This window comes from Rhinoderma darwinii, chromosome 5, assembly GCF_050947455.1.
Source record: "Rhinoderma darwinii isolate aRhiDar2 chromosome 5, aRhiDar2.hap1, whole genome shotgun sequence".
Classification (NCBI taxonomy): domain Eukaryota; kingdom Metazoa; phylum Chordata; class Amphibia; order Anura; family Rhinodermatidae; genus Rhinoderma; species Rhinoderma darwinii.
The window spans coordinates 56092238-56119732 of NC_134691.1; the positions used below are offsets into that span (position 1 = coordinate 56092238).

At 41.7% G+C, this 27495-nt stretch overlaps 1 pseudogene; it reads right to left on the reverse strand.

Annotated features, from left to right (window-relative positions):
• The window catches only part of LOC142652430 (Y+L amino acid transporter 2-like), a 53162-nt pseudogene extending 27666 nt beyond the window's left edge, over nt 1–25496 (reverse strand).
• Between the last annotated feature and the right edge of the window lie 1999 nt (nt 25497–27495).

Consider the following 27495-nt stretch of genomic DNA (forward strand, 5'->3'; position numbering starts at 1 on the left):
CGAGGTGGGAGTGGGTGCTGTCTAGTCCCAGGGTACCAGGTCCCTCACCCATCTCCGTCCCTGTGCCTACTTCTCCAGGAAGTTCTCGCCCACTGAGAGTAACTATGACGTGGGCAACCGCGAACTCTTAGCCATTAAATGGGCATTTGAAGAGTGGCGCCACTTCTTGGAGGCGGCTAGGCACCAGGTAATGGTCCTTACTGACCACAAGAATCTGGTTTTCCTAGAATCTGCCCGGAGGATAAACCCGAGACAAGCTCGATGGGCGTTGTTTTTTACTAGATTCAACTTTGTGGTCACCTATAGGGCTGGGTCTAAAAATAATAAAGCTGATGCACTGTTGCATAGCTTCATGGCCAGCCCTCCTTCGGAGGAAGATCCTGCTTGTGTTTTGCCCACAGGTATAATAATATCCTCTGATGATTCTGACTTAGTCTCCGAAATCGCGGCTGATCAAGGTTCAGCTCCCGGGAACCTTCCTGAGAACAAGCTGTTTGTTCCCCTGCAATTCCAGCTAAGGGTACTCAGGGAAAATCATGACTCTGCACTATCTGGCCATCCAGGCATCCTGGGTACCAAGCACCTCATTGCTAGAAACTATTGGTGGCCTGGGTTGCCTAAAGACATTAAGGCCTACGTCGCCGCTTGTGAAATTTGTGCTAGGTCCAAGACTCCCAGGTCCCGACCAGCGGACTTACTGTGTTCTTTGCCCATTCCCCAGAGACCTTGGACCCATATCTCCTTGGATTTTATCACCGATCTGCCTCCACCTCAAGGCAAGTCGGTGGTGTGGGTTGTAGTAGACCGCTTCAGTAAGATGTGCCACTTTGTGCCCCTCAAGAAACTACCCAATGCCAAGACTTTAGCTACCTTGTTTGTCAAACACATCCTGCGTCTCCATGGGGTTCCTGTCAATATTGTTTCTGACAGAGGGGTACAATTTGTTTCATTGTTTGGAGAGCTTTCTGTAAAAAGTTTGAGATTGATCTGTCCTTCTCCTTGGCCTACCATCCTGAAACTAATGGCCAAACTGAGAGGACTAATCAGTCTCTAGAACAATATTTAAGGTGTTTTATCTCTGACTGTCAATATGATTGGGTCTCCTTCATTCCCCTCGCTGAATTTTCCCTTAATAACCTGGTCAGTAACTCGTCAGGCGTCTCCCCCTTTTTCTGTAATTTTGGGTTTAATCCACGGTTCTCCTCCGTTTCTCCTGATGGTTCCAACAATCCCGAGGTAGATGTCGTTCATCGGGAACTGTGCACAATCTGGGCCCAGGTTCAGAAGAACCTTGAGACGTCCCAGAGTATACGAAAGACTCAGGCAGATAGAAGATGTTCTGCTAACCCCTTGTTTGTGGTCGGGGATCTGGTGCGGCTGTCTTCAAAAAATTTGCGCCTTAAAGTTCCGTCCAAAAAATTTGCTCCCCGGTATATAGGGCCATACAAGGTCATTGAGGTCCTTAACCCTGTCTCCTTCCGGCTGGAGTTACCCCCGTCTTTTCAAATACACGACGTGTTTCATGTCTCCCTCCTGAAACGCTGCTCCCCGTCCTTGGTTACCTCGAGGAAACCTCCGGTCCCTGTTCTCACCCCTTAAGGGGTAGAATTCGAGGTGGCCAAGATTGTGGACAGCAGGATGGTCCAAGGCTCCCTCCAGTACCTGGTCCATTGGAGAGGATACGGGCCTGAGGAGAGGACTTGGGTACCCGCCCGGGATGTTCACGCTGGGGTATTGCTCATGAGGATCCATCTTCGGTTCCCCAATAAGCCAGGTCCACCTAGGAAGGGTCCAGTGGCCCCTCATAAAAGGGGGGGGGGTACTGTAAAGGATCTGCCGGACACAGCTTCTGTGTCGACGCCCGTGGTTAATCAGTCTGCATCTGCTCCTAGGTCTGATAGAGTGACTCGATCTCCTACCACTCAGGCTGGTAGGCTGAGGAGTGGGAGAACCTATCACAGCCTGGCCAGACGGTTCTAGCTCCCGCCCTCGGTCTATTTATACCTTCATTTGATTCTTGTCTTTGCCTGTGATTCTCTTATGTTTCCTGGCTCTGCTGTTCCTGCTTCTACTATTGACCTCTGCTTCATATCGACCCTGGCTTTACTGACTACGCTCCTGCTCTGCGTTTGGTACCTCGTACACTCCTGGTTTGACTCGGCTCGTTCACTACTCTTGTTGCTCACGGTGTTGCCGTGGGCAACTGCCCAATTTCCCTTAGCAATTGCCCCATTTCCCTTGTCTGTTTGTCTGTCGTGCACATATTGAGTGTAGTTGTACGCCGTCGCCTAGGACGGGCCATGCAAGTAGGCAGGGACTGAGTGGCGGGTAGATTAGGGCTCACCTGTCTGTCTCCCTACCCAGACCTTACAGAAACTAGAGTAAAGGAGTGGAGCACACCTGGGTACAAAATATTGGATGGCGGACATGGGAAGGGCCCAGTATTTAAGTGTATAATAGCCCTGTAAATACCAAAATTGTGTGGGAATTTTCCTTTCATACAAATATTGTTTCATTGTGTACATATCAATAGAGTTTCTAATAATAATGTATGTCTTCTGTAACTATGACTTTTTTCTGTATTCAAATATGATTAATTCACTAATACACAAGCCTGAACATTTTTATTATAACATTTATGCCTCCTGTTTATTGTACTTACATTGAAGAGAAGGGCAGGCACAGGGGTAAAATTTTTCAGATGGATCAGGCTCAGACTTGCTGGCAGATGGCCTTCACATGCTCCAACATAAAAGAGTCTGAGAGAATAAAAATATATTTATATTCTTATGATCTCAGTTTAAGTATAAAAAATAGTAACGCCTGGGCCTTTCCAGTGGTCGTTGTTCATACCAAAATTACAAATATTGCTTAATATATATTTATTATATAATTCATTTGTTATATTAAAATAAGCAACATAGGTCAATAATGTTGCTAAACTAGTTATTGGCGTAACTAGAGATGAGCCTGTGCAGAAGAAGGGATCAGCATAGGATAACTCCTATCAGAACTTCCTCACCAGCCGCGACTCCCCAAGAACTGGGGGACACCTCAGAGTATGAGAAGCACTGGTATAAACTGTCTAATTGGAAGCTCTTTTTCTACACATGAATAGATTTCCTTTAATGTTCACTGGTTTATGGTACAGTAGTAAGTTCTAGCTGCACCTACTTTACACAAAGCCCTGTCCTTGACTCATGAACGTGTAGGCTTTGTGCTCAATCATGTTGCTTATTTGTGGCCAGTGCCCACTTGAGTGGCATTACTATGAAAGAAGGTAGTGCACAGTGCCTCCTCTGCATAGAGTGCCTGCTTAAATAGTGTAATTATCATGATAAGAAAATGTTGTAACCTCTAGGCTGCAAGCAGTTTAGTGCAAGAAGTTTGGAGGACATAAACATAGAGGATTACATAATCATGTAATAAAATACTTTGAAGTACAGTGAAATGATAATACAATTACAATAAGCAATTTTCCAACTTGCCGTAGTTGACAGCTGTAGTCAAACCACTACTTTCACTTCTCATTAACAGCTGCCATCTGATTGGTTCCTATTGGCACCCCTTCTATTTTTTCGACTAGTTATATTTAAAAAAATAATAATAAAGTCACCATGGTTCAAGGGAAAACAGCTTCTGATTTTCAGCCATTTTTTATGCATCAAGCGTTTTTTGATGCGTTTTTTATGGCCGTTTTTGGAGCTGTTTTTCTATTGAGACAATTAAAAACGGCTCCAAAAACGGCTCAAGAAGTTACATAGTTACATAGTTACATAGTTAGTACGGCTGAAAAAAGACACATGTCCATCAAGTTCAACCAAGGGAAGGGAAAAGGGAAGGAAAAATTTCTACACATAGGAGCTAATATTTTTTTGTTCTAGGAAATTATCTAACCCTTTTTTAAAGCCATTTACTGTCCCTGCTGTGACCAGCTCCTGCGGTAGGCTATTCCATAGATTCACAGTTCTCACTGTAAAGAAGCCTTGTCGCCCCTGAAGCTTGAACCTTTTTTTCTCCAGACGGAGGGAGTGCCCCCTTGTTTTTTGAGGGGGTTTTACAAGGAACAGGATTTCACCATATTTTTTGTATGTGCCATTAATATATTTATATAAGTTAATCATGTCCCCCCTTAGTCGTCTTTTTTCAAGGCTAAATAGGTTTAATTCTTTCAATCTTTCCTCATAACTTAAATTCTCCATGCCCCTAATTAGCTTCGTTGCTCTTCTTTGTATTTTTTCCAACTCCAGGGCATCCTTTCTATGAACTGGAGCCCAGAACTGAACTGCATATTCTAGATGAGGCCTCACTAATGCTTTGTAAAGTGGTAATATTACATCCCTGTCCCGCGAGTCCATGCCTCTTTTAATACACCACAATATCCTGCTGGCCTTTGAAGCAGCTGATTGACACTGCATGCTGTTATTGAGTTTATGATTTACAAGTACACCCAGATCCTTCTCAACAAGTGAATCCGCCAGTGTAGCTCCCCCTAGGACATATGATGCATGCAGGTTGTTGGTACCCAGATGCATAACTTTACATTTATCTACATTAAACTTCATCTGCCAAGTGGACGCCCAAACACTTAGTTTGTTTAAATCTGCCTGTAATTCATGAACATCTTCCATAGTCTGAACTATATTACATAGCTTAGTGTCATCTGCAAAAATAGAAATAGTGCTATTAATCCCTTCCTCTATATCATTAATAAATAAGTTGAATAATAGTGGTCCCAACACTGAACCCTGGGGTACACCACTTATTACCGGGGACCATTCAGAGTAGGAATCATTGACCACAACTCTCTGGATACGGTCCTTGAGCCAATTCTCAATCCAATTACAAACTATATTTTCTAAACCTATAGTCCTTAATTTACCCATTAGGCGTCTATGGGGGACAGTGTCAAATGCCTTTGCAAAGTCCAAAAACACTAAATCCACAGCGGCCCCTCTGTCTAGACTTCTGCTCACCTCTTCATAAAAACAGATTAGGTTAGTTTGACAACTTCTGTCCTTAGTAAAACCGTGCTGGCTGTCACTTATAATACTATTTATTGTCACATAATCCTGTATATAGTCCCTCAATAGCCCCTCAAACATTTTCCCCACGATGGATGTTAAGCTTACTGGTCTATAATTACCTGGGGAAGACCTAGAGCCCTTTTTGAAAATAGGCACCACATTTGCCCTGCGCCAGTCCCTTGGCACTATACCAGTCACTAGAGATTCTCTGAATATTATGAAAAGGGGGACAGAAATAACTGAACTAAGCTCTTTAAGAATTCTAGGGTGTAACCCATCTGGTCCCGGGGCCTTGTGCACATTTATTTTATTTAATATAGCTTGGACCATCTCTACATTCATCCAATTCAGTATATCAACTGATATATTAACAGCACTGGCACCGGCTACATCAGCTGCTCCTTCTTCAGTTGTATATACAGAGCTAAAGAATCCATTTAGTAACTCTGCCTTCTCTTGATCCCCTGTGATCAACTCCCCATTACCATTATCTAGGGGTCCTACATGTTCAGACCTGGGCTTTTTTGCATTTATATGCTTGAAGAATTTTTTAGGATTTGTTTTACTATCCTTGGCCACCTGCCTTTCATTTTGTATTTTTGCTAATTTTATTACATTTTTACAGATTTTATTAAGCTCTTTATATTTTACAAAGGCTACAGCTGTACCCTCAGATTTGTATTTTTTAAATGCCCTTTTTTTGTCATGTATTGCCCCTTTCACAGAAGGTGTAAGCCATGTGGGGTTTAATTTGAGTCGTTTATACTTGTTACCTATAGGAATACATTTTGCACTATAATAACTCAAAGTAGATTTGAAAATCTCCCATTTATCATTTGTTCCATTATTTGACATTAGTTCTTCCCAGTCTATATCCTGAATTGCCGCCCTCATCCTGGGGAAATTGGCTTTCTTAAAATTAAATGTTTTTGCCCTCCCAGCCTGCGTTTGTTTTTTACAGTATAGGTAAAATGTAACTATATTGTGATCACTGTTACCGAGGTTTTCACGAACATTGACATTCCCAACAAGATCTGCATTATTAGAAATGACCAGATCCAACAGAGCTTCACCTCTAGTCGGGTCTTGCACAAACTGGCCCATAAAATTTTCCTGCAACAGGTTGAGGAAATGTCTCCCCTTTGCAGTTGAAGCTGAACCATGACACCAATTAATATCCCGGAAATTAAAATCTCCCATTATCACTACAGTACCCGCCTGTGCAGCCTGCTCCATCTGTTTATATATCTGACCTTCCATCTCCTCAGTTATATTGGGGGGTCTATAGATTACACCAAAAGTAATTTTTTCAGTGTTTACCTCCCTTTCTAGTTCCACCCACAAGGTTTCAACCTCCTCACAGTATTCACCCACTATTGTCTCTTTCACACTCGCCTTCATATCACTTCTCACATACAGACATACACCACCACCTTTCCTATTTGTCCTGTCGTTCCGAAAAAGTGTAAAACCCTGTAGATTTACAGCCCAGTCATGTGAAGAGTCCAGCCATGTTTCAGCAACACCAACTATATCTATATTTTCTTCCATAAGTGACATGCACTTATTTTTTACGGGGCATATTTTTACGCGCCGTTTTTAAAAACGGCCGCGTAAAAAAAAACGGCCCGTGGGAACGGAACGCCGTTTTTACCATTGAAGTCAATGGGAATATGTTTGGAGGCGTTCAGCCCCGTATTTTCAGCCATTTTTCAGGGCGTTTATGGCCCGAAAATTAGCTGAAAATAGGCTGTGTGAACATTACCCTTACGAGCACGGTATCCACCGTTTAAATATTTATCTTTTGCCATAGATGTTGAGTACTGATGAAGCCACAGATGAAAAAGTTTGTGCCATACTTTGTCAGGTGCCGTATGTGGGAAAATAGCTCTATAATATGTCATGTCACAATTTTATTTCTATCGTATTTGTGTGGAAACCAACAGACAAAGATCACCATATCCGTCTGTAGTAAATCAGAGGCATAATGGAGCTACAGTAAGGCCATGTTCAAACAGCTTATTTTCAAGCGTACTTTGGAGCGTAAAATTCTTGTATTGCGATTGAATTCAATAAGAGATACGCTGTGTAGTTCATATATTGCCTTATTATGGCTCTGTACAAAATGGAGCTGTAATATGGTTGTGTGCATGATGCCTTAAAGAAGACCTCTAGTTGAAACACAACTTTCCATGTCTGCATTCCCCACCTGACTGTATACCACACTCTACAATTCTTTTATGTATACTGGACTTACTTTTGAACTACTGCCTTGTCTGTGCTTTAAGAAAGCCTCCATCTTGGTTCTTAGACTTCCCCAGCTTCCTCTTCCTCTCTGCTTTGCTATCAATCCTATGAAGCTTCAGAACAGCATCAGATGACCAGATAAAAACCATACCATTTCTGCATGCTGGGGGATACTGAGATTATCATTCCCTATGTATTCTCTTAAATAAGCGAGAAAGCATAAGTATACAGACAGGACGGCTGCACTATATTCATCTACATTATACCTGTGTGACAGGAACCTGTCTAAGTATCAGTGGTAGCTGATGATAGCAGTTTCTGTCCCGTTCCCCCCTGTGCAAAATAGTGTTGTACAGGAACTGCTGAAACCTGTGATGGGTGACACGTAGATCTCATAGAATCAAGTGGACAAAACATGTCACCGAGCCGGATTCACACTGCTGCTAAGCAACTATCCCAGTCTGATATTTAGAGTTAGAAGCAGCAAGAAAACTAACAGGTGAGAAACTGATACATGGAATACCATAATGCAGGGGTCTCAAGCACACGGCCCCTGAGGCTGTCATCTGCGGCTTGTGGCCGCTAGTATAGGCTCTGCTCCGGGACTCTGTGGATTTCCCTGACATCGCTGTCCATATATGGACAGTGTTGTCAAGGTCTTCCCCAGAGCCTGAGTCCCGGGCAGAGTGCTAGCATAGGCTCTGCTCCAGGACTCTGTGGAATCCCCTGGCATCGTTGTCTATGAATGGACACGCGATGTCTGGGGCTTCCCCAGAGCAGAGTTCTGGGCAGAGTGCTAGCATAGGCTCTGCTCCGGGACTCTGTGGAATCCCATGACATTACTGTCCATATATCAACACGCGATGTCTGGGGCTTCCCCAGAGCCGGAGTCCCGGGCAGAGCGCTAGTATAGGCTGTCCACATATGGACAGCGATGTCTAGGGCTTCCCCAGAGCTGGACGGTGATGTCAGGAGCACAGCTGGAGTCCCAGTAGGAGCGCTAGTAGCGCTCTGCCCGGGACTCCAGCTCTGGGGTTGCACCTGATATCTCTGTCCATATATGAACCGTGATGTCAGGCGCAGAGCTGGAATCCCAGGCAGAGTGCTAGTAGCAATCTGCTCCAGGACTCCAGCTCTGGACATATATGGACACTAATGTCAGTTTCTTCCCCAGAGTTCCAGAGCAGAGCCTATACTAGTGCTCTGCTCTGGGACACCGGCTCTGGGGTTGCCCCTGACATCACATTACGGTCCAGGAGGATCCCCTGACGTCACTGTGTATGGACAGTGACATCAGGGGCTTCTCCAGCAGAGTAATCCCTGGCCAAAGGGTCGGCAACGCTCTGGCTGGGGATTCCACTTCTAGAGGGAACCCCAATGGAGCTATCTACTGAGGGTGTCTGTGGCACTATCTATAAGGGGTGTGTGTGGCATTATCTGCAGAGGGCACTGTGGCAGCATCTACAGAGGGCACCGTGACATTAACTGGGAGGTTGTGGCAGTATCTACAGAGGGCACTGTGGCAGCATCTACAGAGGGCACTGTGGCAGCACCTACAGAGGCCACTGTGGAATTATCTACAGAGGGCACTGTGGAATTATCTACAGAGGTCACTGTGGCATTATCTACAGAGGGCACAGTGGCATTATCTACAGAGGGCACTGTGGCATTAGCTACAGAGGGCACGGTGGAATTATCTACGGGTGGGTGTGTGGCAGTATCTACAGAGGGTACTGTGGCATTATCTTCAGAGGGCACTGTGGCATTATCTACAGAGGGCACTGTGGCATTATCTACAGAGGGCACTGTGGCATTATCTACAGAAGGCACTGTGGCATTATCTACAGAGGGCACTGTGGCATTATCTACAGAGGGCACTGTGGCGGTATCTACAGAGGGCACTGTGGCAGTATCTATAGAGGGCACTGTGGCAGTATCTATAGAGGGCTCTGTGGCACGATCTAAAAGGGGGCTGCCTAATCTTGACATTTGTGTGTCTGCCAAACGCTGCTAACTGAGCCACCGGACTGCATTTAGTGACACTTAAACTGTAAAACTGGATTGTTGAAATAAGCACGTTTAGACCTAGCGCTATTATTATTATAGTAATGTAGCATTCTTATAGTACTGTAATATTTTTGGAGTAATGTAGTATTATAGTAATGTAGTAGTGTTATTATAGTAATGTAGGATTATTACAGTAATGTAGTATTGTTATAATAGTGTAGTATTGTTATGGTAATGTAGTATTATTATAGTAATGCAGTGTTATAGCAATGTAGTAATGTTATAGTAATATAGTATTATTATAGTAATGTAGTATTATAGTAATGTCCTATTATTATAGTAATGTAGTATTATAGTAATGTCCTATGTTATAGTAATGTAGTATTATAGTAATGTCGTATTATTATAGTAATGTAGTTTTATTATAGTAGCTCAAATAACTAATTGCTTAACAACAATTTTGTAAAGTATCAAATCTGAAAGTAATGCGGCCCGTCAACTTCACATTTTTTCCATATGTGGCCCACTTACCCGCCCGAGTTTGAGACCCCTGCCATAATGGTACACATGGAAAGTTTAGTTTTAGCCAGAGTGTCCCTTTAATGCTCAGGTCAGTATATTGTAGTATGTGTCAGGTGCTGCCAATATTATCTACCTGCAGATTACTTCACCGATATTCTCTTACCTTGAAGCTGCAATTATGGATGAGTTTAATCCACCATAACAAGACATTGCTACTGCTATTGGGATAAGCCATTTTGCACGACCAAGCACTTCATTTCCAAATGTCTGTAAAAACAATAGTAATACGTATGTCATACTGGCAGGAACCAGAAGATAAAAATAATAAGAATCACTATAATCTTATGGAATGGTTTTCACAGTATATGTTTATGAGGAATTACCACAGCCACTGCATCACTTGTGAGAACATCTGCCATATCCAGAACCACGTAATATGCAACATTGGTCAGCAAATATATGATGGTCACTATTGGCATTGAGATGGCGATAGCAAGAGGAAGGTTCCTGAAGAAAACAAAATAACATGAATAGTTTATAAAAATCTGTATAAAAATGACATATGATACACATAACATAGCATATTAGTACTGTTACTTTTTTTCTGTTTTGACTCTAATAACTTTTCCCTATTTGATTCCATTTAGGAGATCTAATATTAATTATATACTCAGCATAAGTATGTACAGAAATCGACAGAAAAGTAGCACATTTAATGCACATAAAGTAGCTACATACTCTCGCAGAATATAGGAGCTGTACATGGCATATGGATTCTAATGATGGCACTAGGAAGAGTAACCATAGTCAATCTGATTTCCCTGCAGCAGTTCACTCCCTTATTAGACCTCATTCACATCTGCGTCAGAGGCTCTGTTGGGGCTTCCATCGCAGATCTGGCAGGGATTAGCATGCTGCGCTATGTCCGGTAAAATCACAGACACCCTGACGGAAAGCCGACAGAACCCATTAAAGTCAATGGTTAAGGCTTTATTTACCCTGCTCTTTGCATTGTACCTGCCCTATATGTAATGGAAAAGCTTCTGGCGCATATGCCACATGGGTCCATGTGGGCCTGACAGATGCCAAAAGGGGGACTTTTTGACATTCGCCAGGCTGGAAAATGTGAGTATACATTTTTTTGTTGCAGCAGCAGGCTGCGCTTTCCTATTTTTCCGTTTGCATGGTTCTAAAATAGTTTCTTCCCCTTCCTCCCATACTCCAGAAACATTCTGATAGATTAATTGGCTTCCCAAGTAATTCTACCTTAACAGCATGCACGTATGGGAGTCTAGATGATGAGCCACGCAGGGACATGGACTGATGTGAGTTATGACATTCCGTACAATAATGAATACACCATTTGTAAACAGATGCAAATACTTTATTTCTCCAGAATAACAAACCTCTCTGGATTTTTCATTTCCTCTGTGACAAAGTTTAGTGTGTCCCATCCAGAATAAGAATAAAGAGCAGAATAGAGAGCAAGAGCCATAAATCCCACATTAGTGGTGGAGCCTTGAAATGGAGCCTGTAGATTATCAGTTTCACCTGGGAAAAGAACAGTGAATGTGAGAATGTGCCTCCTGTTACAGAATCTATCACCAGGATAGGGCATCATGCTTTGGGTCTGCTTTCCTTCCCTTAACCCCTTAATGACCAGCCTATTTTGGACCTTAATGACCAAGCTATTTTTTACGTTTTTCCATCGTCGCATTCCAAGAGCTATAACGTTTTTATTTTTGCGTCGACATAGCTGTATAAGGTCTTGTTTTTTGCGGGACAAGTTGTATTTTTTAATAGCACCATTTTTAGGTACATATTATTTATTGATTAGCTTTTATTAACTTTTTTTTGGGGGGAATAGAAAAAAATCTGAAATTTTGCCCCTCTTTTTTGCGTCCTAAATCTACGCCGTTTACCGTGTGGTATAAATAACACAATAACTTTATTCAGCGGGTTGTTACGATTGCAACGATACCAACTTTGTATAGTTTTTGTATGTTTTACTACTTTTACACAGTAAAAGCGCTTTTTTTTCAAAATTATTTGTTTTTGTGTCTCCATATTTGAAGAGCCGTAACGTTTTTATTTTTTCGCCGATGCGGTTGTATGAGGGCATTTTTTTTGCGGGAAGACTTGTCGTTTTTATTGGTACCATTTTGGAGTAGATGCGACTTTTTGATCACTTTTTATCACATTTTAAAGTCAGTATTCACAGAAAACAGCAATTTTTCCATAGTTTTTTATTAAATTTTTTACGCCGTTCACCGTGCGGGTTAAATAATGTAATAGATTTATAGTTGGGGTCGTTACGGACGCGGCGATATCAAATATGTGTAACTTTTTAACTTTATTTTGTTTTTTTTTTAATAGTAAAGCATTTTGTAAGGGGAAAAGCTGGGTTTTTCATTTTTTTTCACATTTTTTTTAAAATTAACTTTATTAAACTTTTTTTTCACTTTTTTACTAGTCCCACTAGGGGACTATAATATGCGATTCTGCGATCGCATTTATAATACACTGCAATACTTTTGTATTGCAGTGTATTACTGCCTGACCATTTAATACGGACAGGCATCTGCTAGGTCATGCCTGCGGCATGATCTAGCAGGCATTCACTCCAGGCAGACCTGGGGGCCTTTATTAGACCCCCGGCTGCCATTAGAGACACAGACACTCGGCGATCGTATCGCCGGGGGTCGGTGGGGGAGAGAGGGAGCTCCCTCCCTCTCTACAAAACCACTCAGATGCGGTGCTCGCTATTGAGCACCGCATCTGAGGGGTTAAACGTGTGAGATCGATACTTATATCGATCTCACACGGCAGAGCAGGGACGCTCCCAGCCCTCAGCTGCCTCTAGCAGCTGAGAGCAGGGAGATTTGACATCTCCCTGCTCTGTAAATTTATTCCGATGCCGCGACGTAAAAAGTCTATGGCATCGGAATAAGGCCCGTTAGTGACCGACGTAGAAACACGATGGGCCGGTCACTAACGGGTTAAGTTGTTTCTGGAAATTCATATTTTCTCTCCCCATGTTTCTCGAGTTCCTTGTGTGATATACAAACCGTGCTGTGTGCTCATAGCAAAAAAATATATCCCCCTTGGTCCTCCCTCTCCTCTCTCACAGCATGCTGGCTTTCACACACTGAGGGAGAGATACTGCACCTACATCCCCCTCCACTCTCACAACACACACAAACTGAGAAATACTGCACCTCCATAAAATTGTTGTTGTTTGGGGTGTTTAGTGTATTTTTTTCCCTACAATTCTATACTGATTGTTAAATCCCCATTAGACACAATGAACTCCATTGCTGCCAATGCTACCCAGTGTACATCCTGTGCCATGTCTGCTCTCCTTGAACAGCCGTTTGTGGGATCATACTGCGGTGCAGGGTGTGTGAGAATTGCCCATTTGGAAGTCCAGTTTCTGGATCTAAGTGAGCAACTTTCAACACTCCGAGCAATTGACAACATGGAAAGTAGTTTGCAGCTCACTGAGCAATAACAGTTCTGCATCCATCATAAATTACAGAATTTTTGCTAATTATAGTAACTAGAAATAGTTAGAATAAATTAGAGATTTAGAGTGAATCAGAATTATTCACATTTTGAAGAAGAGAAGAAAATGTCTAAAGCTGCCGTCATGTCTAATAGTAACTACTAATTTATATAGGCATCATAGCTCAGTGTATATCACTTATAACGGCTTGTTGCTTGAATTACAGAGCCCAGTGGCTGGCACAGCATGTCAGGACCTCTACACCCACATTACAGCGTATTATGGCTTCTCCGGCACAACATGCTGTCACAGCAACTGGTGCTGGTTTATCGTCCTTAATGAGCTGATGACGAAGGGCAACTACTGTGGGTATAGTATTAGTGGGGAAGATGTAAACTGTTAGTCTGCATGTTTTTGGCAGGGGCTTGGTCTTTGGAGAAGCGGGGAACATATATCTTATAGCGCTCTGCACGGTAAAGTTTAAGACTCCAAGTTGGTATCAGCTGCAGGAATGATAGCTAGGGCAGATCCTGTATGCTGAAGTATAAATATGGCTTCAAGGACAATCTCTGTTGAGATAATGGCTAATGTTAATTTCCTAAGATGCCGTTTTTCTGTGTACAGTATACCCTGAGTGGCCATTTTATTAGAGACACCGGCCCTTTACGATTGCAGCTTCCCTGTATGGAAATTAGACATGTGAACCCGGAGTGCAGAATAAAATCAAGTGAGCAAGTTTTCCATGGATACATTTCAGTTTGAATCCACATTAGAATAGGAAAATCTAGTAATGTGAGCGACTTCAAATGAGGCATGGTTATTGGTGCTAGACTTCCCGGGGCCAGTATTTCAAAAACTGCCAACCTTGTGGGGTTTTATTTTGCATCAATGTCGAGAGTATACTGACAACGGTGTGATCAAGGAAAATCATCAAACCAAAGGGGATCCTGTGGACTTCAATAATTTCGTTCTGATGCACAGTAAAAAAAATTGCAGCCGAATCCAATGCTGGTGCTTTAACTAACGTGTCAGAATGCACAACTTGTCATTCCCTTAACACGGATGTGCTATAACAACAGATGATCATTTTGAGTGCCAGTGCTGTTTAACCCCTATCCGCACGAGGACACAACTGTACGTCCTGGACGAAGGTTACTTCCCGCACAAGGACTTATAGTTAATGAGACGTTCCCAGTGCACATTGTGTGTGCAACGGGACTCGGGAGTTCAGCTGTCCCTGACAACTAACACTTCCCAGTCAACGGCAATGGACCAATAATAGCAGTCCAATGCCAGCGATCGATGTGATCAGTGGATCTGTACAGATCCACAGATCACATTGTATTTCTGTTTTAAACTGTTCCCGGCACTTGTAGTAAATTCCGGGAATGGTAATTACAGTCCTTCCCCCCTGCCCCATGTGACCGACAATGGACCAATAGCAGTGGTCCATTGCCAGAGATTGTTGTGATTGGTGGGTTCAGACCCATCAATCACAGTGTGTTTTCACCCAGGGTGGGTTAAAAATAATGGATACAGGCTCTGATCTCTTAGTAGGTGAAGAGAAGTTGAAGATCAGAGCCTGTGCCGTTTTGTCTGTCCCTCAGAGTGAAAAACAGACATGAACCCCTTCCAATCCTCTCATCCCCTTCCAGTGTATAAGGGAGAATTTTTTTATTTCATTTTTTCATCATAATTCACAAAAAAATAATTAGATTTTGTTCTAATTATTCTAGCTTGTCTATGTCACTTCTTTTTGTCAGTTGTCAGTCAGTGTCAATCCGTCGCGTTAGTTTGTCAGTGTCAAATACATTGTGTCAGTTGTCAGTGTCAATCTGTAGAGTGCATTGTCAGTGTCACTCCGTCGCGTCACTTGTCCACCTGTCATTGTAACTCTGTCACTGTCAATTAGTCGCATCTCTTGTCAGTTAGTCAGCATCAATCTGTCACTGTAGATTAGTCACATCACTTCTCAGTTAGTCAGCGTCAATCCGTTGTGTTAGTTGTCAGATCATCAATGTTAATCTGTCGTGGCACTTGTCAGTCTGTCAGTGTCAATCCGTCACTGTCAATTAGTCGCGTCACTTGTCAGTATCAGTCCTTTAGCTTGTCAGTCCTTGAGCTTGTCAGTTAGTCAGCGTCAATCTATTGTGTTAGTGGTCAGTTCGTCAGTGTTAATCCGTCGTGTCACTTGTAAGTCTGTCAGTGTCAATCCGTCACTGTCAATTAGTCACATCACTTGTCAGCATCAGTCCTTTAGCTTGTCAGTCCGTGAGCTCGTCAGTTAGTCAGCGTCAATCTGTGACTGTCAGTCACGCCATTGTCAGTTAGTCAGCGTCAGTAAGTGTCAGTTAGTAAGTGTAGTAAGTGTTACTAAGTGTTATATAAAAAAAAATTAAAAAAAATTGTGTTTGTCGGTGTTAGTGTTTAGTGTTTTATGTGAAAAAAAATTAGGAAACCCAAGAAAACGTAGTGTGTTAGTGAAATGAAAAAGATATGAAAAAAAATCTTTGTTATACAACTGTTTGTTATAGTTCACTGAGCTACGTATGTATATACACTACATATATATACACTTACATTTATAAAATGGCAGAGAGATGTTACACCGCTGAAGAGGTGTATGCCATGATCACGTCTGATAGAGACTCAGCGAGCAATGCTGAACCAGAGTTCATTCTCTCGCCCTCCTCGTAGTCGCAGAAGGGTTAGTTCCCAGGTTCTGCCTGACTCTGGAACTGCCGTTCTGCCTGAGCTTGGTACTGCAAGCCGTGATTGGTCACCCCCAGTATCTTTGTCCTCTGTACCACAATACAATGACCAGACCCCACTTTGAAGGCATTTATACATTTCTTCATTTTAGTAATAACTCCCAATGCCCCCTCCAGGATGACCCCAATTTTGACAGACTTTATAAAATTAGGCCCCTCATTAATATTTTTTCCCAACATTTTTTTGCAATTTACACCCCCGAAAAATAAATATCCATAGATGAATCCCTGGTGCACTTCAGGGGCAGACTGAAGTTTCTGCTATTTGCCAAATAAGCGCGCCAGATACGGAATCAAAATGTACAAACTGTGTGAATCTGAGACTGGACACACACATGCTTTCCGGATTTATGAGGGAAAGGACAGGACAATACAACCCCCCGATTGTCCACCCTGCATTACGACCAGTGGGAAGATAGTGTGGGACCTCCTGCACCCACTGTTTGATTAGGGGTACAACTTGTACTTGGACAACTGGTACACAAGTGTACCCCTGTTCAAATGTCTAATAGACAAAAACAACTGTTGCGTATGGGTAAGTGCAAAAAATACACCTCCCCAAGACCCTCATCAGCCAATCCATGCCAATTGGCGAAAGCAGGGCATTGCTTCAGGATGGGGTCCTGTGTATCAAATTTAGAGACAAAAAAAGATGTATGCATGCTGTCAACTAAGCATGATGCCAGCTGCAACCTTGTCCCCACACATGTATTCACATCATCCACGATGAAGCCTGTGTGCACTCAGGCATATAATAAATTCATGCGGGGAGGGGGGTTGACCTGAATGATCAGGTCTTAAAACCATATAGTGCCATGAGGAAAAGCAAAATCTGGTACAAGAAATAGTCAGTGTACCTTGTCCAGCTGGCACTATATAATTCCTTTTTAATTTTCAGAAAAGCCAGCCACCCGGGTACATACTTGGAGTACCAAGAAAAAAATATTAAACTTCTTTTACTTTTAGACAAGGTGGGGGAAACTTCTGCTGCTCCAAGTAACATTTCCCAAATTCTTCCTGGACAGCATTCTCCTAGTGAAGTGCCTGGCACAGGAAAAAAATGCAGTGCACAAAAAGGTGCCGTGTCTGCACAAAAAGACGTATCTGAAAGGATACCACATATCTGTGCGACACTTGTCCATTCAAACCTGGACTCTGCATGAAGGACTGTTTCCGCATCTGCCATACATCCCTGGATTAGAAATTTGATACTTTTAAACCCTCACCCGCCCTCCCTTTATCATTCTGGTCTTTTACCCATTTTTAAAATTGTCCGCTCTAAAAAACCTTATAACAAAACTAAAAATTCTCATGTTTGAAAAATGTCTATGTTTTTCCAGAAAAAAAGTCGATTTTTATTTTCACAGACTAATTCCAATAAATTTGGCAAAAAACCTGTGGGTCAAAATGCTAACTATACCCCTAGATAAATTACTTGAGGGTGTCGTTTTTTAAATGGTGTCACTCTACTTTGCTTTAATTCCTGCGAAACCCCTAAAGGGTTAAGAAACTTTCTGATTGCTGTTTTAAGGCCCTCAAAGCCACTTCACAACTGAACTGGTCCATAAAAATATAGGTTTTGGAAATTTTCTTGAAAATGCGTGAAAATGCTGCTAATGTTCTAAGCCTTGTAACCTCCTAGAAAAATATAAGGATGTTCAAAAAACAATGCAAATATAAAGTAGACATTTGGGAAATGTTAAATAGTAACTATTTTGTGTGGTATTACTATCTGTTTCAAAGGCAGATACATTTAAATTTAGAAAAATGCAAATATTTGCAAACTTTCTCTAAATTTTGCTGTTTTTCACAAATAAATATTGAATTTATCGACCAATTCTTTTCACTAACATTAAGTACAATATGTCACGAGAAAACAATCTCAGAGTCGTTTGGATAGGTAAAAGCATTCCAAAGTTATTACCACATAAAGTGACACATGTCAGATTTTAAAAAATAGGCTGTCCTCAAGGGATTAAGGGAAGCAGAAAGGCTAAACACCAGTTGGCAAAAGAGCACAAAAATGTATAACTGAGCAGTGGAAAAACACCACCTGGTCAAATGAGTCCAGAGTTCTGTTGCACCATGCTGATTGGTGGGTCAGAATTTGGTGCAAAGCTGCATGAATCAATGAGCCCTTGCTGTCAAGGGTCAACAGTTCAGAAAGGTGGAGTTGTGGAGTGGGGTATTTTGTTTGCCACACCCTGTGTCCTCTGATACCTGTTTATGGACATTTGAACAGTAGGGCTTACCTAAGCATTGTAGTGGCAACTACGAAAAACTATCCTGTTCACATGGGCCAATATTACTGCAGAACAATTTCAACACCTAGTGGAATCTATGCCACGATAAATTGCTGCAGTTCTGAAGACCAAAAGAGGTCCAACACGCTACTAGATGGTGTCTCTAATAAAGTGCCCATTCAGTGTATGTTTCAATATGGACAGCTATTATCATTTAAATTGAAGTGTTTGTCTTTATTGTGTGAGTGTGAATATTAAAGTGACTACTTAAAGGGAGTTTTCCCACGAAAATCAATGTCTAATGATGTGTGCCCAACATCGCTGGGACCTCCAGCAATCACGAGAATGAGGGTCCTGTTTTAATGGAGAAGAAGAGTGGACATTTGCTCACATGGCTACTACTGTCACTCCTTAAGAGAATGAATAGAGCGTTAATGCACACGTATGTCCACCACTCGATATATAATTTTTGTGGGACACCCTCTTTAACTCAAGAGCTGTCATTTGATAATGTTTTCTTGGACAGATTTAGGGAGAACACTAGCATTATGAAGACCGGCTATTTTACTCAGTGATTGTGCTAGATACAGACAATTTTCATAATTAAGCTCCGAACATATCCCTAGTGCAGCACCAATGTCATAATATCGGTTTATTCCCTGAAACAAAGCCTACAGTATGTTCACATCTGTGTTCACTATTTCCATTGCTCTCCTCCATCATAGGAGCAGAGCAACAAAAATACCAGACACACCAGTTCTGCTGCACAGCGGACACCACCGGCGGTTTACTGAACCCATTGATTTTAATGAGTTCCACCGGGTTCCATCGGGTGTCCGGGGTATTTCTGGAATTAATAGCGCAGCACGCTGAATCTGCGATGGAGGCTCCTAACGGAGCCTCAAATACAGATATTAGCAAGGCCTTACTATGTATTGACCTCACTACCCTTGATATTTTTGGCTCATTCATGCATTATCGTCTTTTTCTTAATCTTCTCGATAGGAATAAGTTTCCAGTTATACTTGACACCATTTTGGAAAACACAGTACAGAATAATTTGTTTCTACAGAAGCATTGAGAACTAATAACTATACCTTGGCCAATCTTCCAAAGACCTACTGAGATGATCATCAGGAGAGCCAAGATCTTGGCATAGGTGAAGACATCTTGAACTCTTGTCCCCCATTTTACATGAACACAATTAATGAATGTTAAAGTGCCTACATGTAAAAACAAATGGATACAAATGAAATACATTATAAAAATATTTTATCTGTATATTTACAGAATATTACTTTGATGAACAAATATTGTACCATAATTACTATGAGCAAATGACAGCCTTAGAGGGTTGTGTGAGATTAGAAAACATGGCTACTTTTCCCCAGAAACCGCAACAATTTTCAATTGAATATTGTTAAACTGCAATGCTAGACACAACCCATGAGCAAGAGTAATTCTGTTTCTGGAATAAATCAACCACATTTTTAAAATTTCCTGACATGTCTATTTTAGTAAATACTTGTACTCCCCGTTGTGCCATTCCTCTGTTATTCCTCCTGGAAATGTATGAATAAATAGACAACTGGGTGTTACCATTCTCATTGTCAATGGGGCATGTCCCTACAGTCCAATAAGCACTTACACTGTCAGGCTTTGAATAGACACACCCTATTAACAAGGGGAATGTAATACCCAGTTGTCAATTTATTTATATATTTCTAGGAGTAAAAACAGAGGAACGGCAAAGGATAGAGTTCTAAGAAAAGATGCTCCAGAATTGTTATTTTATCGAGAATACACTCAATTACCAAAAATACATGTTAGGAGAGGGGACAGGTCCTCTTTAAGGCATACCTCCACCTAAAGTAAAACTGACTGACCTACACCGAAACCTGCCCTGCAAGGCAGCTTCACCTGCAAAGATCCTGCCCCCCCCCCCCCTAGTATACCACTGTGAAAGGGATTAAAATATGTTTAATTGATTCCATTTTAATAAGTATGGCTATGTGACTCCATCTTGGATTAAGCCTCCAGTTTGTATTTTAAAGAATCCATTTTAGTGAATAAGAAGTCATGTTGCTTTAATATAAGCATAAGACAAGTATATTAAGGCTGGTTTTGTTCCTCAACTGGCTATGTGTCTCTCTGAGTTTTTACCTAGTGTTTGATACCGACAAATGTGTGTTTGACCTTGGGGGGGGAGGGGTAGCAAGTGTATGAAAAGACTATTCATAATGAAGAAGGGGAGTGAGATAAGAAATAAAATAGATACTGATGTGGTCTCTCATGAGAAAGAACAGCTCATAAGGATGCTGTTTTATTCTTGCCAGAAATGTAGACCAGGTGTTAACTGACGTGAGCATCTAATGAAGAATTATAGTATTGCATTTGAAATGTATTGCATGTCTGCGATTGGCTCAATATGAAATATTCTCATAGTATGCTACTGGCTGAATCAGAGTTATCATATTGTAAATGATTGGTTAACCTCAAGCCTACACCCCTTTTGAATGATATGATTGTAATTGATTTTAGCAATAAACATTAGAGGAATATTTTGAGTATACCAGCAGCGTCTGTGTGTCTTACTCCTTTCCGATATACTAGTATATCGATATAATCTATTATTTGGATCAGGATAAAATCACTGGGGGTATCGGTTGACATACCCATTACAAATTTCAGTCTAATATATTTTGGGCCATGATTGCGTCAACAACCACTTACGCATGATAATTTACATGTTATATAGTGATTGCTTAAATCTGCATCACTTAAATCTGCATTATATTTTATTGGCTTATATATCATACTACGCTCTCTCCCAGGGGGTGAGCTGAACTATGACAAGTGCTGCTATATTAAGCATACAGCATGCCCACACTGACTGGCACTTTACTCGGCTCGTACATCAATAAAGGGAATTATTGTTGCACTGAATGTTCACAATACTTAGAAGCTCAGATGACAGCTGTATTCTGAAACCACAAGTGTCATGTCAGCCTTCTGCAGAGCGATTGCTAAATAAAGTCAAATGCTAGAATGTTGACGTATAAGTACAGTGATCTCCCAATATAACAGACCAAGGTACACGAAGTCCACCATCCATGTTAAGTTTTGACACACTTCGTTGACATGTCAGAAGATAAATTAAAGTGGAACGTCACATATGGTAACTAGATGGAAAAAAACAACCCTAGTTTTCCTGTTTTTCCAATTGAGTTTTTAAACCTCTTCAAACCTCTTCAAAACTCTTTGGGTATGTTCACACGGCGGGGGTCCGTAACGGCTGAAATTACGGGGATGTTTCAGCCTGAAAACATCCCCGTATATTCAGCCGTACCGGCATGTGCAGGCGCTTGAACGCCGCGTCAATTACGGCCGTAATTAGCGCTGCTATTCATTGGAGTCAATGAATAGCGGCTCCAATTACGGCCAAAGAAGTGACAGGTCACTTCTTTGACGCGGGCGTCTATTTACGCGCCGTCATTTGACAGCGGCGCATACATATACGCCTCGTGTGAACAGACAAACGTCTGCCCATTGCTTTCAATGGGCAGATGTTTGTCAGCGCTATTGAGGCGCTATTTTCAGACGTAATTCGGGGCAAAAACGCCCGAATTACGTCCGTAAATAGGCCGTGTGAACATACCCTTTTAGTGCATACACTACCGTTCAAAATTTTAGGGTCACTTAGAAATTTCCTTATTTTTGAAAGAAAAGCACCGTTTTTTTCAATGAAGATAACATTAAATTAATCAGAAATGCACTCTATACATTGTTAATGTGCTAAATGACTATTCTAGCTGCAAACGTCTGTTTTTTAATGCAATATCTACATAGGTGTATAGAGGCCCATTTCCAGCAACCATCACTCCAGTGTTCTAATGGTACATTGTGTTTGCTAACTGTGTTAGAAGGCTAATGGATGATTAGAAAACACTTGAAAACCCTTGTGCAATTATGTTAGCACCGCTGTAAACAGTTTTGCTGTTTAGAGGAGCTATAAAACTGACCTTCCTTTGAGCTAGTTGAGAATCTGGAGCATTACATTTGTGGGTTCGATTAAACTCTCAAAATGGCTAGAAAAAGAGAGCTTTCATGTGAAACTCGACAGTCTATTCTTGTTCTTAGAAATGAAGGCTATTCCATGCGAGAAATTGCCAAGAAACTGAAGATTTCCTACAACGGTGTGTACTACTCCCTTCAGAGGACAGCACACACAGGCTCTAACCAGAGTAGAAAGAGAAGTGGGAGGCCCCGCTGCACAACTGAGCAACAAGACAAGTACATTAGAGTCTCTAGTTTGAGAAATAGACGCCTCACAGGTCCTCAACTGGCAGCTTCATTAAATAGTACCCGCAAAACGCCAGTGTCAACGTCTACAGTGAAGAGGCGACTCCGGGATGCTGGCCTTCAGGGCAGAGTGGCAAAGAAAAAGCCATATCTGAGACTGGCTAATAAAAGGAAAAGATTAATATGGGCAAAAGCACACAGACATTGGACAGAGGAAGATTGGAAAAAAGTGTTATGGACAGACGAATCGAAGTTTGAGGTGTTTGGATCACACAGAAGAACATTTGTGAGACGCAGAACTACTGGAAAGATGCTGGAAGAGTGCCTGACGCCATCTGTCAAGCATGGTGGAGGTAATGTGATGGTCTGGGGTTGCTTTGGTGCTGGTAAAGTGGGAGATTTGTACAAAGTAAAAGGGATTTTGAATAAGGAAGGCTATCACTCAATTTTGCAACGCCATGCCATACCCTGTGGACAGCGCTTGATTGGATCCAATTTCATCCTACAACAGGACAATGACCCAAAGCACACCTCCAAATTATGCAAGAACTATTTAGGGAAGAAGCAGGCAGCTGGTATTCTATCTGTAATGGAGTGGCCAGCGCAGTCACCAGATCTCAACCCCATAGAGCTGTTGTGGGAGCAGCTTGACCGTATGGTACGCAAGAAGTGCCCATCCAACCAATCCAACTTGTGGGAGGGGCTTCTGGAAGCCTGGGGTGAAATTTCTCCCAATTACCTCAGCAAATGAACAGCTAGAATGCCAAAGGTCTGCAATGCTGTAATTGCTGCTAATGGAGCATTCTTTGACGAAAGCAAAGTTTGAAGGAGAAAATTATTATTTCAAATAAAAATCATTATTTCTAACCTTGTCAATGTCTTGACTATATTTTCTAGTCAATTTGCAACTCATTTGATAAATATAAGTGTGAATTTTCATGGAAAACACAAAATTGTCTGGGTGACCCCAAACTTTTGAACGGTAGTGTACGTTCGTACATGCTAAACCTAGGGCAAAAACCTGATGTTAACAGGGCCTTAAAGGAAGTCTGTCACCAGAATAACCGTATTAAACTAGTAACAGTGTATTGTAGAGCAGACTAACCTGTTTCTAACGTTTATTTTCATTTTCTGTATCTGCCTCCTTTGCAGAGCAATACATTTTATTAACTTTATGCTAATGCGCATTTAGGTGCAACAAGGACGACACTGTTGCTCCTAAATGCTCCTACGTCGCTCCCCAGTTCAACCCCCCCTCCCTTCCTACATTGATTGACAGGGGCCAGGCAGCGTAGTCAGCGCGTTCGTTTCTGGCCCCGTACTGTCTGTAACGCGCACACGTCCCTGCTCTTTATTCGGCGCATGCGCAGTAGTGACGATTGGAACGGAGAGCAGAAAGATTGTATTGCACATGCGCTGAGTAAAGAGCAGGGTTGCGTGCACATTACAGACAGTACGGGGGCCAGGCATGAACAGGCAGATTATGCTGCCTGACCCCTGTCAATCAATGTAAGAAGGAAGGGGGGTTGAACTGGGGAGTGACGTAAGGGAATTTAGGAGCAACAGTGACACTCTCGTTGCAGCTAAATGCTCATTAGCATAAAGTTAATAAAACTGATTTCTTTACAAAGGAGGCAGTAAGCAGAAAATGAAAACAAAGGTTAGAAACAGGTTAGTCTCCTCTACAATACACTGTTACAAGTTTAATATGGACATCCTTTAAAGGGATTGTACCAAGATGGCATGTTTTGTCAAAAATCCCATGCAATGATAATGTACACTGACTGTGCATTCACATACCTCCGTCATGTCCTCCCTGTCAAAATTGTCACCCCTGCAGCTGATGCTCTGTCGCCCTTGCAACCCTATGAGAGTAGAATGGGCGGTCCAGCACTTCAGATCACGTGACCGCCTGCTCCAGCATTGAAAACTACATTTCCGAGGTGCACAGGACACACAGGGCAAGAGCAGATAAACTGTGCATGATCACACTGTGCATTAAGAATGGTAAGACAGGGCATGCACGGTCTCTCACTGCGCACAGTGAGAAAAAGAGCCGCTATGCTAAACTAGCGGCTCAGATCTGCGTATGCTCGGCCTGTTATGCGGAGAACAACCTGAGGAAGTTTCCCAGGACAACGCTAAATAAACAATCCTGGAGTATGTGGGACTTTAAAGAATGAGAACTTTTTACAGGTTCATTTTGGACAGTGGATTGTTTCTGAAATATGAATTACTTTTCAAAAGTGGTACAACAGGGTTTGAATGACTTCTCGAGAACAACCCTTTATTTAGTTTCTTTAAAACAATCTAAATGGATGATTATAGATTACACATTGATACTTACATATACAAGCTGCTGCTATTAGTCTGACTGCTGCATAAGGCGGTTCACAAAACGGGAAGATTGGTTGTACAATATAGTTCGCAAATGTTATTGCAATAATTGCTTGTGTGGTGGGCTCTATGATCAACAACGAAGACCAGAGTCTAATGAAGGCAATGAATCCTCCAAATGCCTCTAATATATAAGCATAGCTTGCCCCAGACTTTATGATAGATGTCCCAAGTTCTGCATAACACAAAGCCCCAAACATGGAAAAGATTCCTCCTAGTGTCCAGACAATCAGAGACAATCCAAACGATTCACTGTACATGAGGACACCCTTAGGAGACACAAAGATCCCGGACCCAATCATGTTTCCAACTATCAAGGAAACGCCATTAAACAGAGTGATTTCTTGCTTCATTCTCATTTTGTCGCCCATGTTTTCCACAGTTCTTTTACTTGAATCTACTTCCATCAAATCTTTTTTTTTTTTCAGTAGTGTGATTAGAGCAAGATAAAATCCACGGAGTCGCCATGGTCGATGATCCTCACAGCTTAACCTGGCATAGGAAAAAATATTATCCACAATCAGAGGTGTCTGTAAACAGACTGAGTCCATCAGTACTCCCATAAGCAACATGACCCATCATGAACAGGCAGAGTATTTGATAATCATGTTGCAAAGTCTAATAGCAGCTGTGACCAGTTCTTGGAATAAGTTTAGACAGTAAATGATGGTGCAAAAAGCCAAAATGTTATACTTTACCAGAAGTAAAAGAGATTTTACAAAGTTTATTAGTATTCTTACCTGCTCCTATCTATTAAATTATATTTTCCATTTACTTGTTCATATATTATTGTACTCATAAGCCTCAAGATACACATTTACCAGTGGTAAACACAGGATGGTGGAGGTTACGGGGTTAAACAGCTCCCCTTCACTCCTGTGATTACTCTATGCTTTTATAGTGTCTATGCCAACAGCCACCACTAGGGGAGCTAACTGCACATGTATTTGTACAGAGGTGGGTGTTGTAAGCAGCAAGAATTTTATTAACTAAATCTTCATGTGAAGGAAAAAGAGGGAGAAAAAGAAAATATATTATATATACATTTTTTTAGATTATAAAATAAAATAAAATGATTACATTTTGGAACTATTTGAATAAATAAAATGATAGTAATGCTAACCACTAGACAGCACTAGACTGCCAGGGATGTCCCCATTAGCCATTTAACTGCCCGAGACCACAACAGATTATATCACTACACTCTGCTGACACTATTGTGTAAAGGTAGCACACTGCTGGCTGTGATGGCGCTATTAATGGAGGGTATTATGATGGCACTGCTATAAGAAGCTGTCATATGGGTGTATTATTTGGGCACTGTGTAGCAGTTAGGCTTCGTTCATGTCTGTGTCTGGGTTCCGTCGGACCTTTCCGTCATGGGAACTCATGAACGGAAACCAACTGAAACAAACGAAAACAATAGTTTTCCATTAGCATTACCATTAATTTCAATGGTAACTCTTCTGTTGCTAATGGTTTCCATTGGTCTCCGTTCCGTAATGTTTGCGTTTTTTTGACGGAATCAATAGCGCAGTAGACTATGCTATTGATTCCGCCAAACAATTCTCACAGCATGCACTATTCTGGTGCGTTTTTGTGGACCAAACTCGCCCATTGAAGTCAATGGGTGCGTGATAAAAATGGACAGCACATGGATGACATCTCAGCTTCCTTCAAATGTATGCCCTGTCCCTTTTTTTTTTCATATTTACTCTTCATGGTGATAAACCCCTGGTAACATACAGGGCTGCAATTAAGTTTTTCTATAAAATATATTCAAATATGATTTGTCAGAGTTGCCTACATAAAGCATACCTATTGTGTAATTTAATATAAAGCAAAGGAGAAACAACAGGAACCTCTCTGAGTGCGCTGCTGACTAAGAAACAAGGAGTAGTGGTCATATATAGTATAGCAGGATTACTTTAATTGTGGCTACGTGTTTCGATGCTGGACTAGCATCTTCCTCAGTGATGAAAGTGATGGAAAGTGATGCTTTAGAGTTTATACATACTCTCAATACTAATGTCCTCACCTTCCAGCAGTCTATAGTGCTCTTTCCCTGCATGAATGCTCTTAGTAAATGTTAAAAAAAAACTCCCGAGTCGCCAAAAAATTACAGCTATCCACTTAATGTTTCAGTGAAAAGGGAGCAGCTGGAGGGAGACATCTGATTGGCTCACATAATACTCCTCTGACATCACACTAGGAAGAGCCTGCCCACCCAATAGGAATGTACAGAAAAAACTTAGAGACATGTCAGAATTTTGGTTTGGTGGGGGTCCGAGCACTGAGACCCCCACCAATCACTAGAACGAAGCAGCTGAAGCTCTCGTGTGAGCGCTCAGCCGCTTCATGTCTGTTTGGCTATTTCCGGAAATAAATGTATCCGTGTACGGACTCAATAGAAAGTCTATGAGCCCGTACTCCGATACATCTGCTTTCCGGAAAAAGCCGAACAGATACGAAGC